We start from the raw sequence: 15099 nt of genomic DNA, 5'->3' as shown, positions 1-15099 counted from the left end.
ATAATTTTTAAAAAGAAGCATATAAACATTTTTTAATTTTAAAGATTTCATATAACATCAGACACAATGAGACGATGTCATCGAGTTTACATAAAAATATTATTTACCGCGCACCAAGTATTCTGGATATTCAAATTTTTTTGAACGTCTTGTCTATGGAATATTTAGAGTAGTGGCAACCCCGCCATATCTATTTGGTTTTTGTGAATTTGACGTTTCGTAGACTCATCTTCGCCGCCTTGTCTCTTGTTCTATTGACGTGTATAGTTTCGTCGATTAATATATAAAAAAAAGATTTCTATGAATAAGACTAAATCACAACAGTGTGCATTCTTTAAAAATCCGTCGAAATGAATTTAATTATTCAAAACGCAATCTTTGTCGTACATTTGATGCTGACAACGATTTGCGCATCAGTCGGTATGTTTGCCCACTATTAAATTAATTGATTCAATTGTTACCGCTCTTCCTTATTATCTTATATTGGTTGTTTGTTTTGATTTAAGTTTCAGTCACTCTACCGGTTTGTTCTCCGGACGAATTGTTCAGTTGTGGAAACAATCAACTATGCAATCAGAATAAAGGGCACTGGCAATGTGAATGTACGGGGAGTTACGTTTTCGATCCTGATGCCAAATCGGTAGAAAACGCTTGCGTGATTCAACTTCCCAAGGAAGCTCCCCAGACTTCAGGTGGAGGCGGTTCCGTGACCGTGGTATTTGTTTTGTTGTTTAGTATCATATTAATGGTGAGCGCCCTAGTCCTAGTCATTCGTCAATATCATTTGCTGCACTGGATCCGTCAAAAGATCGTCGCTCGAAGAGATAGTGGTGTCATGTATGAAGACGTCATGATCGGTCAAGATGACCCTCCGATTTCTGCCTAAAGCGAATCGGATCGATCGTCGTATGCTAACCCACCTTCAAGAACAATGCATTTAAACTGAAATCAATGACCAAATTATACCTTTCTCAGGATCTCAATGATTAAAAGACACCAATTATTGAAATATTTAATTTCGGTAAATTCGCAATGTAGCTCGATTCTTCTCGGTAAACGTTTCTAATTGGAAATGAATTTTGTATGACAAAATACATTTGAGCCTCTTCTATTCTATTTGAAAATATTCATTTCTAGCTTGAGCAATCAATGATTTTGGAAAAGTGTGGAGCTATGCTGTGTAATTCTTTAATTTCCATTATGTAGTAGGTATATAATCAATTAAATTTGATGATTTGCCAGAGTGCGAATAGCGAAATATTGAAACAGTAAATTCTTATGTGGTTGGTATAGAACTTTTAGAGCTAATTCTGACTATATCTATTATTTTGTGTTGAGTTGTATATTTGGCAGTGATTTCAATCGAACAAATTAATTATAAAATCAGCTCTAGGTGATGCGAAGTTCACCACAACAACCACTGGGCGAATTAACAGTATCAGTAATGTTGTGTAGAACAAAACAAAATGTGAAATTCATTAATCGTTGACAAGCTTCAAGAAATTATCTGAGGTCACATTGCTACACAATTTCACTTACCTCCTTCATTTTCTGTTACGTAATTCTATCTATAAAAATCTTTCCCTATATTGTAAATGCACACATATATTGGACCTTTTGTATGATTTTAATTTTATAAAAAGCTTCTATTGGGTGCCTATATTTCGAAAGAAAGTAGTTTTACAAATACCAGCGTACCTGATGTACCATTACTCAAGCATCTAGAATAAATAACCTAATTCTAAGATCACTAGGATTGTGAGGGCTATTCATTAAATTGTATTAAAAGTGCTTTGCATTGTCATATGGAGTGCGACTAGATAGCAACTCATGATTTGTTTATTATAATACTCACGCAATTGTATAATTAAATAACGTATTATCGTTCTATAAACAAGTTCTGCGCTTTGTGTATTTGTTTAGTAAGTACTCTATTACGCACTCTGGTAAATTTCCTTTATTTTGATTATTGAATATTTCTAAGGAAATTGAACATGTAAATAATAAAATGTGTGTGTATATATACTAGTTTATAATAATTATGTATTGAAATTCCAATAAGTAGTGTTTGATTAAATTTAATGTGTAAACTTTATGGTATGTTTGTATCCTTTATCTTATCTCATTTTTATTTATCAGTATCACTATTTTTATAATACCTTCAGGCATTAGATAAGTAAGTATACAATTATTATTATTTTTGTGCTGGCAAATTATGATTCCTCTGTTACCTTTGCAATATCGCACAATGCATGTTTTATTTAATTTTTATTGATATTTAATTTGTACATTTAACTAAAAGTTATTGTAATAATATGACTGAATTAATTATAATTCTAAAATAAATATGTATATAATTATTACATCATCACTGAATCAATGTATGTATTTCCTGCGTCGGAAATAGACATTCGTTTTAGAAGACGTGTAATCGATAAATTTAATTTTGAAAAATAAAATAATCTGTGATACAAAACTGGTTTTATTATCATAACCTAAATTAAATATATCACATCAACATTTCACTTAAAGTTCTTAGATAAGTTGAGACAGAAACTTTTAAAGCAGAAGAAAATACAAGAATAAGAAATGATTTCCATTTGCTGCAGTCGAAGATAACTGAAACAAAAAAAAAATATATTATGCATTAATTATAACAAATGTGAGGACTTCGATGAAAATGTATGAGGCAAGCTCTAATATTTAAAATCATATAGCTTAAAAATTATAAATACACATACAATATAAGATAACAGAAAAATAAACAGATTGTATTTCTGATATCAAACCACATTATTAAACATGTGCAATGTAGCTAGCTACATTGAAACAGTGGAGAATTGTAATAACAGAAAAACGTTGCGTTTCCCGCAATACTTATGTGTCTATGTAGATATAAGACCACCATATTATTCCATTGTGTCCAATGTTCCGTTCGGCAAGTTTTACATTATGTATACAATTATACCATTATTCAACTGTTAAAACCTCTGATGAGACAATTTTGTTAATATTATGTCTTTTTATATTTTTGTATTCATTTAAATTAGTCCGGAGGTTTAGTGAAACCAGAGCTTCGAACCGTTTTTTTTTTTCCTTCCAGTTCAAGTAAAATAATATATAGGTATCGGTTAGGTCACGGTTTTTGTTCCGATTAGAGAATGGTAGTGAGTGACACAAGAGGCCAAGGCCCAAGATGTAAGTCGTGTTGCGCCTACGACAACTGAAGTGGGGAGTACGATCATGTAAACGTGCATGTTTAAACATGTACCGAACCGAAAAAACTGATGGGTTTTTCCGGTTTTCATTCTGACAAAAATAATGGTTTTCGGTCTAGTTCCGGTTCGAAGCCCAGAGTAAAATCCTCAATATTCCAAGTAATACGACCAAGATTAAAATATAATTAATTATAGAAATCTCCGATGTAAATTCATTGTAATAATACCACACTTAATACACCTAAGTAGTCATCTCATTGGAGCTATTACAACTAACACTGACAATGAGCCCCCTATTACATGATATTTGATAAATCAAGTTATTCAGAGACCGTCTCATGAAAATTTCAATTCTGTCACATCAGAGATTGTAACAACCAAAGACAGTATACATTTAGCATATATGGTGGTCTAGCTCAGCGCCAGTCCGCAAAAGCTTTCAGTTGACTATACCGCTACACGATTCGGAGAATTCCCACTAGATAAAATGCCGGCCGCTGAATCAGCATTGCTATGTCTACTGAAATTTCAGTAGATCTACTGTTTTTTTTGTTAGATTAACCAGAATGTCATATTCAACATCATACGCCTACATTTAAAAGCGTTAGCTGAAAACTTTAATAAGTATTTCCTTAAAAATAAAGATCCACGTAAAGGTAACATCTGGATTAATAATCCCTTTTTGGAAGATATTAAATCATGCGCACTTGATCCTCGTGAGAAATAAAAGCTGACGTAGCAATCTTCCGAAATGCAATCATTGTTTCAATTTTGGATATTACTCAATAAAGAATACTCATCTCTAGTTATAGAGGCATCAGATTATTGGTCGTATTTTCGACTTCCTATTTGTGTGAAAAGACTTTCATCTATATCAGTAATAAAAACAGAAATCGAATGGATGTTAATGCAGCGCTTCATCTCTCAGATACAACGCTACTACCATGTATATCAAATATGCTTACAAAGAAGCAGCAACAGACGTCGCACTAACCAAAAATTGTAATTTTATAAATAAAAATCTACCTATTTCATATTTATACATATTTATCATATTTATACCATTTATATATATGGTTGTTTATCCAGTACAAATCTTGCAATCGATTTTTAACTAACTTCCTGACTAAGTAGATATTTGAAACCTTTAGAATATATCAGAACACGATGCCAATGCATTCTTTTAATACTTTTAGCCATCTTTAAGTAGAATTGAATTCATTTTCAGTTAATTCTGTTTTGTATGAAAAGTTATTTCGGAAGAAATCCGTAAAAAGTAAAATACTATTATTGGTTGCTAAGTGGGTGGTCCTAGCAACTAAATTATCAATATATACGTGCGTTACTATGGAAATCCATATGAAATGTCAAAATGACATTTCAGTATTCTACAATATTATTATTCAGTACCTATTTCTATCAAGTACAAAAAACAGTATTTATTAATACATAGAATTGTCAAGTTTATATGATTCAACAGAAAATTTAAAAACGTGGTTAAAAAGTTCTTTTATTATTTTTAATTTATTTTTATAATTATATAGGTATATTACATATTTGAATCTGTGAATTCTATCAACCGGGCGCTGTAAGGAAATGATATCACAGTGCTCCGTTGTCACGAAAAATTGACAGCTTTCAAAATGGAGCTCGAACTATGGATTGTAAAGTTACAGAGGAAGAATTTTGCCCCATTTGAGCTTGAAGTCGATGGCGATATCCTTGAGGTGATGAAAAAGCATGTATTCATTCTTAGCAAAGAAATTTCTTACTATTTTCCTGACCTAGGAGAATTTGAAAAATACCATCGTTTTATCAATAACCCATTTGTACTCTCCATTAGTTATCTGCCTTCGGAGGATAATTTAATTCAGGAACAGTTTATTGATTGTATAAATGATCAGGTGCAAAACATGTTTTCCGTGAAACGTGTTGTAGTGATTTTTAGATTGAAATTGCCCAGTCTTATCCTGATGTTGCAAAGATTTGACCACCTTTGAGTGTGAGACGGCTTTTTCTACACTACTTACTATCAAGACAAAATCTCGAAATAGATTATACGCAATAAATAAATGAAAGTTGCACTGGCCAAAACAAAGCCAAATAGAAGAACTGGTTCAGGCAAAGCAGATGCATCCATCCCATTAAAATAAATGTTATTTAAATTTGATGACTAGATAACATGTAATATTTTCTGAACACATAATTGTAAAAAAATGTTTTATTCACAACACCCTTGTGCAAAGTATTTGGCGCCCCCAATTTCTTTAAAATAAAATAGATTTCCTTTTTTTATTAAAGGGGTCCGCAAGCCATCGAACAATTTTTAAAGGGACCGTCACGCAAGAAATTTTAAAAAGTTTAAGAACCGCTACTCTAATTGATAGGATTTGCCTTATGTGCCGGGTCCACACTGGAAACATGTCACGCGACAACCTCGTTAAATTTTACAATAAGTATAATTATCGTAAAATTTCTTAAGCAATGATAATTATCGTAAAATTTAACGAGGTTGTCGCGTGACATGTTGCCAGTGTGGACCCGGCATTAGGTTGCAGGTTCGATCCACGGCTAGGAAATGTGTGTGTTGACCCAATGTAAGAACTCAATAGTTGGGGGAATGGCTCACCATTCCTAGTAATTTACTATACGTGTGTTGCGGGATACAGCAAAAAACACAATGCTTTTTCCTGTTTCTGCAATTTTACCAATATAACCGGTCCCAAAATTAATGTTTATAATTGATATAATCTGATACTAAACTGTTTATGAAATAGGTTTACATTTAACGTCGGCAATTATGATAAAAATATATTCATATCGCCCACTTCCGTTTGTCAAGTCATCTGTGATAAAAAAAATTGTTACAATTACATACACATTTTTAATAAATATATTGTAAAAACACTAAATATAAAATATGTTTACCATGCTCCATTTACACATTCTATTGGCTTACAGTGGTTTTCAAACTTTATCGTTTCATATCTCCCATAGTATAAAAATAGATTTTCACTATACCATAAAAATACCAATTAGGGTTTGTCCATATATGACGTCATGGCTTCAGGTGGGAAGGGTCTGATATAATGTAATGCGAAGATTGTAGAAAATGTGACATCACTAAACCAACAAAATATTAACCAATTTATTTCTGAGAATAAAATATTCTGTGAGAATCTAAAACTGAAATAGATAATTTTCAACAAATTTGTTTTCTTACAAAAATATGATTTCAAAAATGTATCATAATTTAGACAAGGTGCTGAAAGATTTTGTGACAAAAGTGTGATGAGGGGAGGTCAAAAAACACCGACAATCATATTAGCGGATGACCCCTTAGACATGTGAACCTGTAATTCACCACACAATTGTTCAAATCCTGGAATCAAACTGGTTAAATCTACCACCATTTCCTGTGTTATGTTGAGTTTTGAGCGATATTTTTATTAGAGTCAATACCGAAGACCTAACTATGCATAAATCGCCGCAAATGGAACCAAGATTCATTGAGCTTTACCATTTAACAAAGAATATTCATCATTTACTGATAATATCCAGAACTCGATTGGTTCCACTTTGACAAAAATGTACTGTCACAATACTGCTCAATGGGACTTCTATTCCCATACTGAAGCTAAAAATAGATATTGGGTTTAGAATCCATGTCAACTTCTGCATATTAAAATTTTTGAAACCAGCGGGTCTATTCCTATATTTATCGACTGCTAAAGTGATAAATATTATGAAACTAAGGGTAGGTTTGTACCAAAGTATTAGCACTTATTGTAACAATTACAATAAGTTGGTTGTAATTGTTGCAATAAGTGCTATATTTTAACAGCAGCAGACCCACAGATGCTTCTAAGGTGCTTTACAAAAATATTTTTTATATTACGAGAGAAAATAAATTCAACAGAAATGACAAACTTTACTGTAATGTCCACGAAAAGGGAAGAGCAGTATATTACATTGATTTTTTTAAGCATTTCTATAATTATTATGACTACCTATGTATCAGAGTTTGAATCAAGGTTCCCTGGAATTATTAAAATTTTCGAATATCCTGCAGCACTTTGAGAACCTCTGGTTTAACACAAACAATGAAATGACTAAAATGTGTCACAGCAGTAGTAGAAGCAAATGGTAAGGAAAGTTTAATTACAAACAAATCATTAAATACATAGGTACCTATAATATCCTGGATTAATCTTCGATTCATTTTTCATTGAACCAAGCTAACACAGTAGGTATGTATGTATTTATCAGGCATTTGCATTAGTACTGCCACTCATATTGTGCATACAAAGTAATCTTAATGATTTAAAAAATTGTAGGTACATGCACATATGGCATACAGATGTACTTAACATTAGCAATTATGGGTGAATGAGTAACGATCATTTACCCATGCTTGATTAAATTCATCGACCTCTAACATAGGTCAATATTTATATGCCATATTTGTTTGATAGGCACATGTCATTTTTATTATAGATGACAAACATTTTAGGGCATTGTCATTTGTTTTCAAATTCAGTTTTAGAACCCGAGTAACAGTTGCCAATTTCTTGAACTACAAACTGTATAATTATATTATGCACGGCAGTGGCAAAACGTGGAGAATCTAAATAAATCGAGCACACTACACTTTGTCTGTAATACTTATTTGTTTTCATTGAACTAAGAATACAAATTGCAGATGGCATTAGTTAGTTCATAAAAATCAATTAAACCCTGCCTAACCAAACCATAATAGATTAAAAAATAGGTATATAAAATGTCTGAATGATTTAATGGCATAATTTAAAATATTTTATAGATAGAAAAATATTTTTTATCTAATATGTATATAATAGTATGTATTATGGTTCGCTTTAGGCAGGGTTTAATGAAATTTTAAAAACTAATCAATACCATCTGCAATTTGTATTCTTAGTTCAATGAAAAACAAATAAGTATGACTGACAATGTTTAGTGTGCAGTATTTATGAATTCCACAGCCTACCTCCTCCCTTCACCACTGATGCACGATATGCTTTAATCGCACAATATTTTCCAAGATTAGGCACTTAAGGTTTGAGCAGATAACCTCTAAATGAACTATTAAATAACTGTTTTAACCGGATAGCTGCCAATGATGTCTTAAGACGCGAACTTTTCTGTGAACGGAACGCCGCTCATACAAAAATGACGTCGGAATAAACGGGATTTTACTAATGTAAATCAATTATTTTAAACATACAAATATGTTGAACACACAACGACATATATTGGGAATATCGTCACATACTCAAAATTGAAACAGAATTCGTTTTTACCACTTGAAACGTAAATTGATTTAAATTTTTTATTTTTGCAATATAATTCTTGGCGTGCAAGGTACCGCCATACATACACCTACCGGCAGTAAAAAGGTTAAAATCACCGATGCCGAATTTTGGCAAAACGGTTCTTTTATATTAATAAACCGTATAGTTTCCTCCTCAATCAGCAAATCCTCAATATTCTACATACCACCAACATTTTAATATATAGCACGCGGCCGTCAAATACTTTCTCGCTCGCACATCCGACGTCACCTACAATCAGCGCGGGCATCCCCACCATCACGCGTCCCCGCTATCTGGCGTCCCCCACCGAAGCGCACCGGCGTTATCACCTGGACGGCGAGGAAGGGGCCGCCTAGTTCACTATATAAGGCGATGCTCGGCCTTGAACGATCAGTTAGCATTGGGCCGGACTTGGCCCTGACTCAGCTTAGCACTGTAGTCTTGCTTGCTCTGACAATGGCATACACGGTTAGCCGTGACCCAATCAGAGTACAGTGAGCTATTCCTGCTCACCCAGCTCAGCACAGTAGACTTGCTTGCCCTGACAACGGTATACACAGTTAGCCATGACCCTATCAGAGTACTGTGAGCTATTGTAGTGAGCCAGGCACAAGCTCAGGCTCCGCCATAGTCCCACTTACAAAATCACATCGAATCTATTTTACATCCGTTAAGGAAGTCCACGAAAGTACCCTCATAAATATCATTAATTAGAAAAACTTCCAATGTAACATTTATATCATGTTTTAAATAATACCCCCAATATGCATTGTCATCGATGATTCCCCCAATACATGTTATTTAGAGACTAACGAAAATATCTCATTATTTTTGTGCATATAAAGCAGTTTTTTGTCTCTCCTTAAAAATAAATTTTGTTAGAGATCTGTGACGATATACTAATTAAAAAAAAAGACAATATTTTATAGTAGGTACCATCCACATAAATATTGTAAATGGGTGTAGTTAACTTGATGTCTATATTCTAAATCCATGATTAAAAAAGAACGTCATGTCTTTTCAACAAGAAGTTACAAGAAGAATGTCCTTTAATTGAGTACCTAATCAATTATTGAAAATAGTGGAGTAAACGCAATCCCCTAGGATGTATTTGTGATATTTCTTTTTGTCGAATTTCTATTTGATATCAACAATTCCGGGATCGGGATGAGGAATATAAGTCCCAGGATTGAAAAAATTATCAGGAATTGCAATCCCTCATAACAGTATAGTTACCTGAGTGGACATTTGTTAATGCAAGTGTCGTATATCCCCAGACTAAGACGGAATGAATGGAAGTATCGCGATCACTTCCCCAAATAAGAGTTGGTAACATCAATAGATTTCCTATGCTACCCAATGTAAATGCCTTAAATAAGAACTCCAATTCGACTGAAAAAAATAAATACAAATAATATTATTAATAATTTTTTATAAGATATTTTTTTTTCAACCATGTCCGATCCTAATTAGATCATATGAGTGTCCACAGAGTGGAGGTTTGTATTAATATTTTTTTTTATAAGAAATGGATGTCAGCCACTTGCTTAACCTATTAGGTGCATACTCTGACTCATACACAAATTGAAAAACAATATGTGTACTTGCCAGACCCAGGATTCGAACCTGGGACCGACGACGCTTAAGCCGCGCGGCTATCAATGATAAACGCTACGTTATATCAATGCTAAAAATGATCATGCTACATATTTGACAAGATATTAAATTAGAAAATGGTAGTCTTGGTTTTGAATTTTGGTGTATGATATTAGATAATAAATGTTGTTTTATTACAAATATGAAAGTGATATATTCAAATCAAATATTAAAATTCATTTTCACCTTGGTTTTTCGCTAATGACAGTAGTCCAAGGAATGTAGATGATATAAAAGCCCACAAAACAAATGCAATCATACCTGTAATAAAAATATTAAGTACTTGAATTATGTAATAAAGTAGGTATTTATTTTGAGTACATATTCTGAATAAATAAGAAAAATAAGTAATTCTTTCTACTAATTAATATTAAATTGTGAAGAAAAAAAAATATTAGTATCCATTAGAATTTATGGTATCAAGGTGACTTAACTGATAATATATATATTAATACTATGACAGGCCGTGAGGCTCAATGAGTGTAGTAGTATTATAGTAAAAGATGATAAATAATCGCAAACACCCAGGTTTTGATAAAATCACATAAATATATTGTGACCTCACCAAGATCGGACTCGGGGCACCCAGATGAAAGACCAGCTCCTTACGCACTAGACTAGAGAATTATAGATACATACCTATATTAGTATTTTTTCCAGACTAAAATCGCTTTTAAAAAGTAGCACTACTTCCAAATCCATTGTCAACTTTGACTATGACTCAGATTATAACAATTAAAAAAAGAGTCAAACATTTTTATTTAATATTGTAAAAATTGTGTTTTCAAAAAAAAGGAGTGATAGAGGATCCATTTTTGACGACTTGAACTCCAACAATATCAATGCCTTCACAGCCTTGTTATTTTCTACAAGTCCATAAAAACTAACATTGTAGTACTAAATCCTTTCAAGAGTCTGTAAAAATTCATTTACCACAGAAAATACAGCAGAAGGTCAAGTAGATTCCTTTTTCAGTTAAAAAAGGATCATCATTAGAGTGAGTAATATGTTTTACAGGTGAACTTGATTCACAGGACTGCGGATGTTCATTTGATTTCAAATCAGTAGCATTAATCCTAAAAATATTATATTATTCATTAAATATACTATATTACAATTAAAGTGAATATTATGTAGGTGCAATTTTATTATTGAGGAAGAAAGACTGTCATATTCTTACAAAATTATACAATAATACAGCTATATCGAGTCTCACAGGAAACCCCAATATGGTGTCCTTTTCTCTTCCAATGAACCATAAAATGGCATGGTTCAATAGATAATGACGTATCAGTGGCTATCAGAATAAAAAAAGGATGACATAATGTCTGCACGACTTTGTATAATGAATGTCTCACTTCGATTGACACAATATTTTCATGCGAAAGATATTTACAGTGAAGAATTTAAAACAGTGTACAGATAAGTTTTCATAAACAAAGAAATTTTCATAAATTGTCAAATTAGTATACTAAATTTTCCACTCCAAAGTTGAGATGTATTATTGACTCATTTTGTGATTTCTAAAATATATTAGAATCAAAAAAAAGTTTAAATGTGATCATAAATTCACTAACATGTTTACGAATTGATTTTAATTTCATAATAATATATACCTACTTATTTTAGAATATACAAAATCTCTGTACATATTACTTAATGTATGGGCAACAATTCGTTATATTTACCAATAGTTTTGTGGAGAGGTTTCAGGATTCATAACAATATTCTTTTGGCATTGATTATCATTCTGGCTTATTTTTGTATTCATTTTATCAATGCTGTTATTACTATCATATACTCTTGACCAATCGATATACGTTTCCATAAGGAGTAATACAATAAAAAGCTTCCAATATGCCTAGAATGAAATAGTATTTATATTATAACAATGAATAAGTGAAAATATGCTTAAACCTACGAATAGACTGGGTTGATCAATATAAAAAAACATTGAATGTTCAATTATAACCAGGACAGCAAGTCACGGTTCACGGTTGTTTTTTATTGTAATAGATTCTTGGGTTTCCACCGCGTGTATTTCTTAAGAGATATCTCTTGATAATGGCCTCTGCAACGAGCCTGAAACGTCGAGGAAAGAATCAAGAAGTACACGCGGTGGAAACCCAAGAATCTATTATGATGAATTCTTTCTAGTCCGTGAATGATAAGGTGAGCTAATTGTTCGGAACAAAATATATAGGTTTCATAAAAAAATTAGCTCGTAGAGATTTAAGGTATTATTTTTTCGGTAATTGTCTGTTTAGTGGAAGCCAACAGCAAACAAAATTTGAAAATAGTTGATATACTGGATTATTTGTTAGGTTAGGTTACGTGATCATTCTGGAATTCATGATTTTTTTAAAAATCGTCTATGAAAATTGCTGCTGTTCCCGACTGGCCTCCAGTTAACAGACTTATACCGTTTATACTATACAAAATAAATGGTACCTATCTATAAAATACTTAGGCCAATTAAAGAGAAAACCTTAGGTAGCACATCCATACAAACGCTGAGCTCTTCGAACAATTCGTCAGCTGAATGCAGATGAGTTAGAATAACTCACATTTGAAATATCTTGCAGAAGAGTTTTTTGAAACAGCCTACTTCAGTTATTTATTATTTATATGGACATGTCTATGCACCATTTTTTTCATCAATAATTCTACTAAAATATGATGCATCCATTTATCCATAAAGATAATAAATAATTTCAGTAAGGTGTTTCAAAAAACTCTCTACTCAAAAATTTCAAATGTAAGTTAGAATAGTTCAGCACTTAGCTAATCTACTCCTGAGCGCGCAAAAGCTTCGATGGGCCGGTCATGTTGTTCGATGTGATGGATCTAGAGCTCTCCATAAGGTTTATAAAAAAATCTCAGCAGGTTGTAGGCACTATGCTGCTCCCGGAGGAGACGTTATAAGACCAGCTGCAGAGACAGCCTACATTTGAAATGGTATTATTGTTATTAACAACTTTCACTATTAACTATATACAAACGCTTACTTTGAATGGTGTATTATACAGAACATGTCGATATGCTTGCATAGATAATAGTACTAGATCTACAATTATTATAACGGGGTCATATTCGATGTATTTGTCAGCTACACTTCCGCATCTCTCCTAAAATAAGAACAACATAATTTATGATAAAAATTCACATCTTTTTTTTACACATTAAAAACTCATAAAGATACTTCTAGGTAAGGTAATGAAATATGTTAGATACTGTCGGTAGGACTAAAAAATGCAAATAATTGAAAGAAACCGCCTCTACTTACACAATTCGTCACTTTCAAAACAGTAGGGCCATACTGACGAAATAGGGCATCAACTTTATTGCCACACACCACACAAATTAGGCCTGGCATAATTTTGATAGTGTTTCAATTCCATATAATACGGAAATGAATGTACCAGGATTAAGTTTTTGTCAACATAACCCCAATTACGCCGTTTGACAGCTGACAGATAAATTTTAGTGTTGCCATGATTCAAAATTAATATTCGACCACGTATGTGCCTGAAAAGGAGAAATTCCCTATTTTGGTACGAAACCTTTCATTTTAAATTATGACGATGTATGTATAGGTAAATCATTCTACAGTGGCACCATAGGCGAATGACGCGTGTATAGAATTACTTGCGACAATGCCTGTTTCAATGCTAGCAAACAATACCACTACAACTGCAAGCCGCATTTGCCGTACCCATGGTGCCACTGTAAAACGATTTACCTACCTGATTCAAATAAAGTTTCCAATGTTAGTAACTAAATCGAGTGATATTTTAAACGTATACGACCATTTTTTTTAAGTTACACATGTCTCACAGCCATACAGGAGCACAGGTAGCACACACGCGTTAAACAAACGACATTTGGTCCTCACAGAATACAGCCTTGACCTCCACGCGACTCCAAGTTGGTTGAACGCAGCCCGCCACACCCATGCGGATTCCAAGCTCACTAGAAATACCACCATCATCGGCAACCGTGGCATCCAAGTATTTGAATCTGGACCCAGCGCTCGGAATGGAGCGGAACGCCCCGGAGCGCCGTTCCTGTTCGTGGGATTCTTAAGGATGACGTTCCTGTTCGTTAAAACCTCGAAAATGGCGTACCGGTTCGTAAAATATCCGACGGACAGCGAGTCGTCTAGTAAAATCCTCAAGCGTCATACTTAATATTATTACGTTCCGGGTTAGATTTAAAATTTACGAAAATGAATTGATAGGTACAAAGGTACAAAAACATAAATATTTTTTTTAAAATAGTGATAGAGTAAGGCCATCCTCCCACGGCGCAACTTATGTCCGTCGGAACTGAAACTAAAATTCCAGCCAGTATCTAGCTAATCGCGAGTGGAGAACTACAAGGTTCTAAGTGTTTGTCCTTGGAGAAACAAAAGTAACAATGAGGCAGCTTAGAATACTACTTCATTGTTGGGTTTGTTTTTTCAAGGACGAACACTTAGAACCTTGTAGTATTCGGCTCGCGTAATGTATTTCAATGGCGGCTCGCTGACGGCGAGACTGGAATCTCTCAGCTTCAAAACGGTCGCGAAGAGATGCGACATGCTAGTCGCGCGGTCTTTGAAGTTTCCAGTCACCGTAAAACAGTGGTACCAACATCATTAGATTTCGGTGAAAAATCATATTTTCTTACCAAAATTGGTTAAATGTTAATTGGAAAATCAAAATAACCTTATGTAAACGCTGCAGCGCGCGTGTTGTCAGTTTTAGTACAACACGGTTGATGTTGAGTTTGACAGTTTGAGGTTATGTGATTATTATTTCAACTGGGTTTCAGTAGCGCCGTGTGCGAAGCATCACATTGGTCAGTTTATGAGTTCCTTCATAAACCAGTTCCATCAGATTTCAGTTGCG

The 15099-nt window shown here is 33.3% G+C and overlaps 1 long non-coding RNA gene across 1 annotated transcript; it reads right to left on the bottom strand.

Moving 5' to 3' along the window:
- Positions 1 to 2463: 2463 nt before the first annotated feature.
- LOC147064026 (uncharacterized) lies at positions 2464 to 13678 on the bottom strand. Its single transcript, XR_015071970.1, has 7 exons — positions 13494 to 13678; positions 13216 to 13335; positions 11896 to 12068; positions 11141 to 11283; positions 10394 to 10468; positions 9788 to 9943; positions 2464 to 2619 (listed from the first exon to the last, which is right to left on the bottom strand). It is a non-coding gene; the product is annotated as an uncharacterized LOC147064026 (long non-coding RNA).
- Between the last annotated feature and the right edge of the window lie 1421 nt (positions 13679 to 15099).

This window comes from Rhyacophila brunnea, unplaced genomic scaffold, assembly GCF_057557595.1.
Source record: "Rhyacophila brunnea isolate RB1 unplaced genomic scaffold, BYU_Rbru_1.0 scaffold_8, whole genome shotgun sequence".
NCBI lineage: Eukaryota > Metazoa > Arthropoda > Insecta > Trichoptera > Rhyacophilidae > Rhyacophila > Rhyacophila brunnea.
The sequence above is the reverse complement of the archived record's forward strand: the minus strand, read 5'-3'. Positions and strand labels throughout refer to the sequence as shown.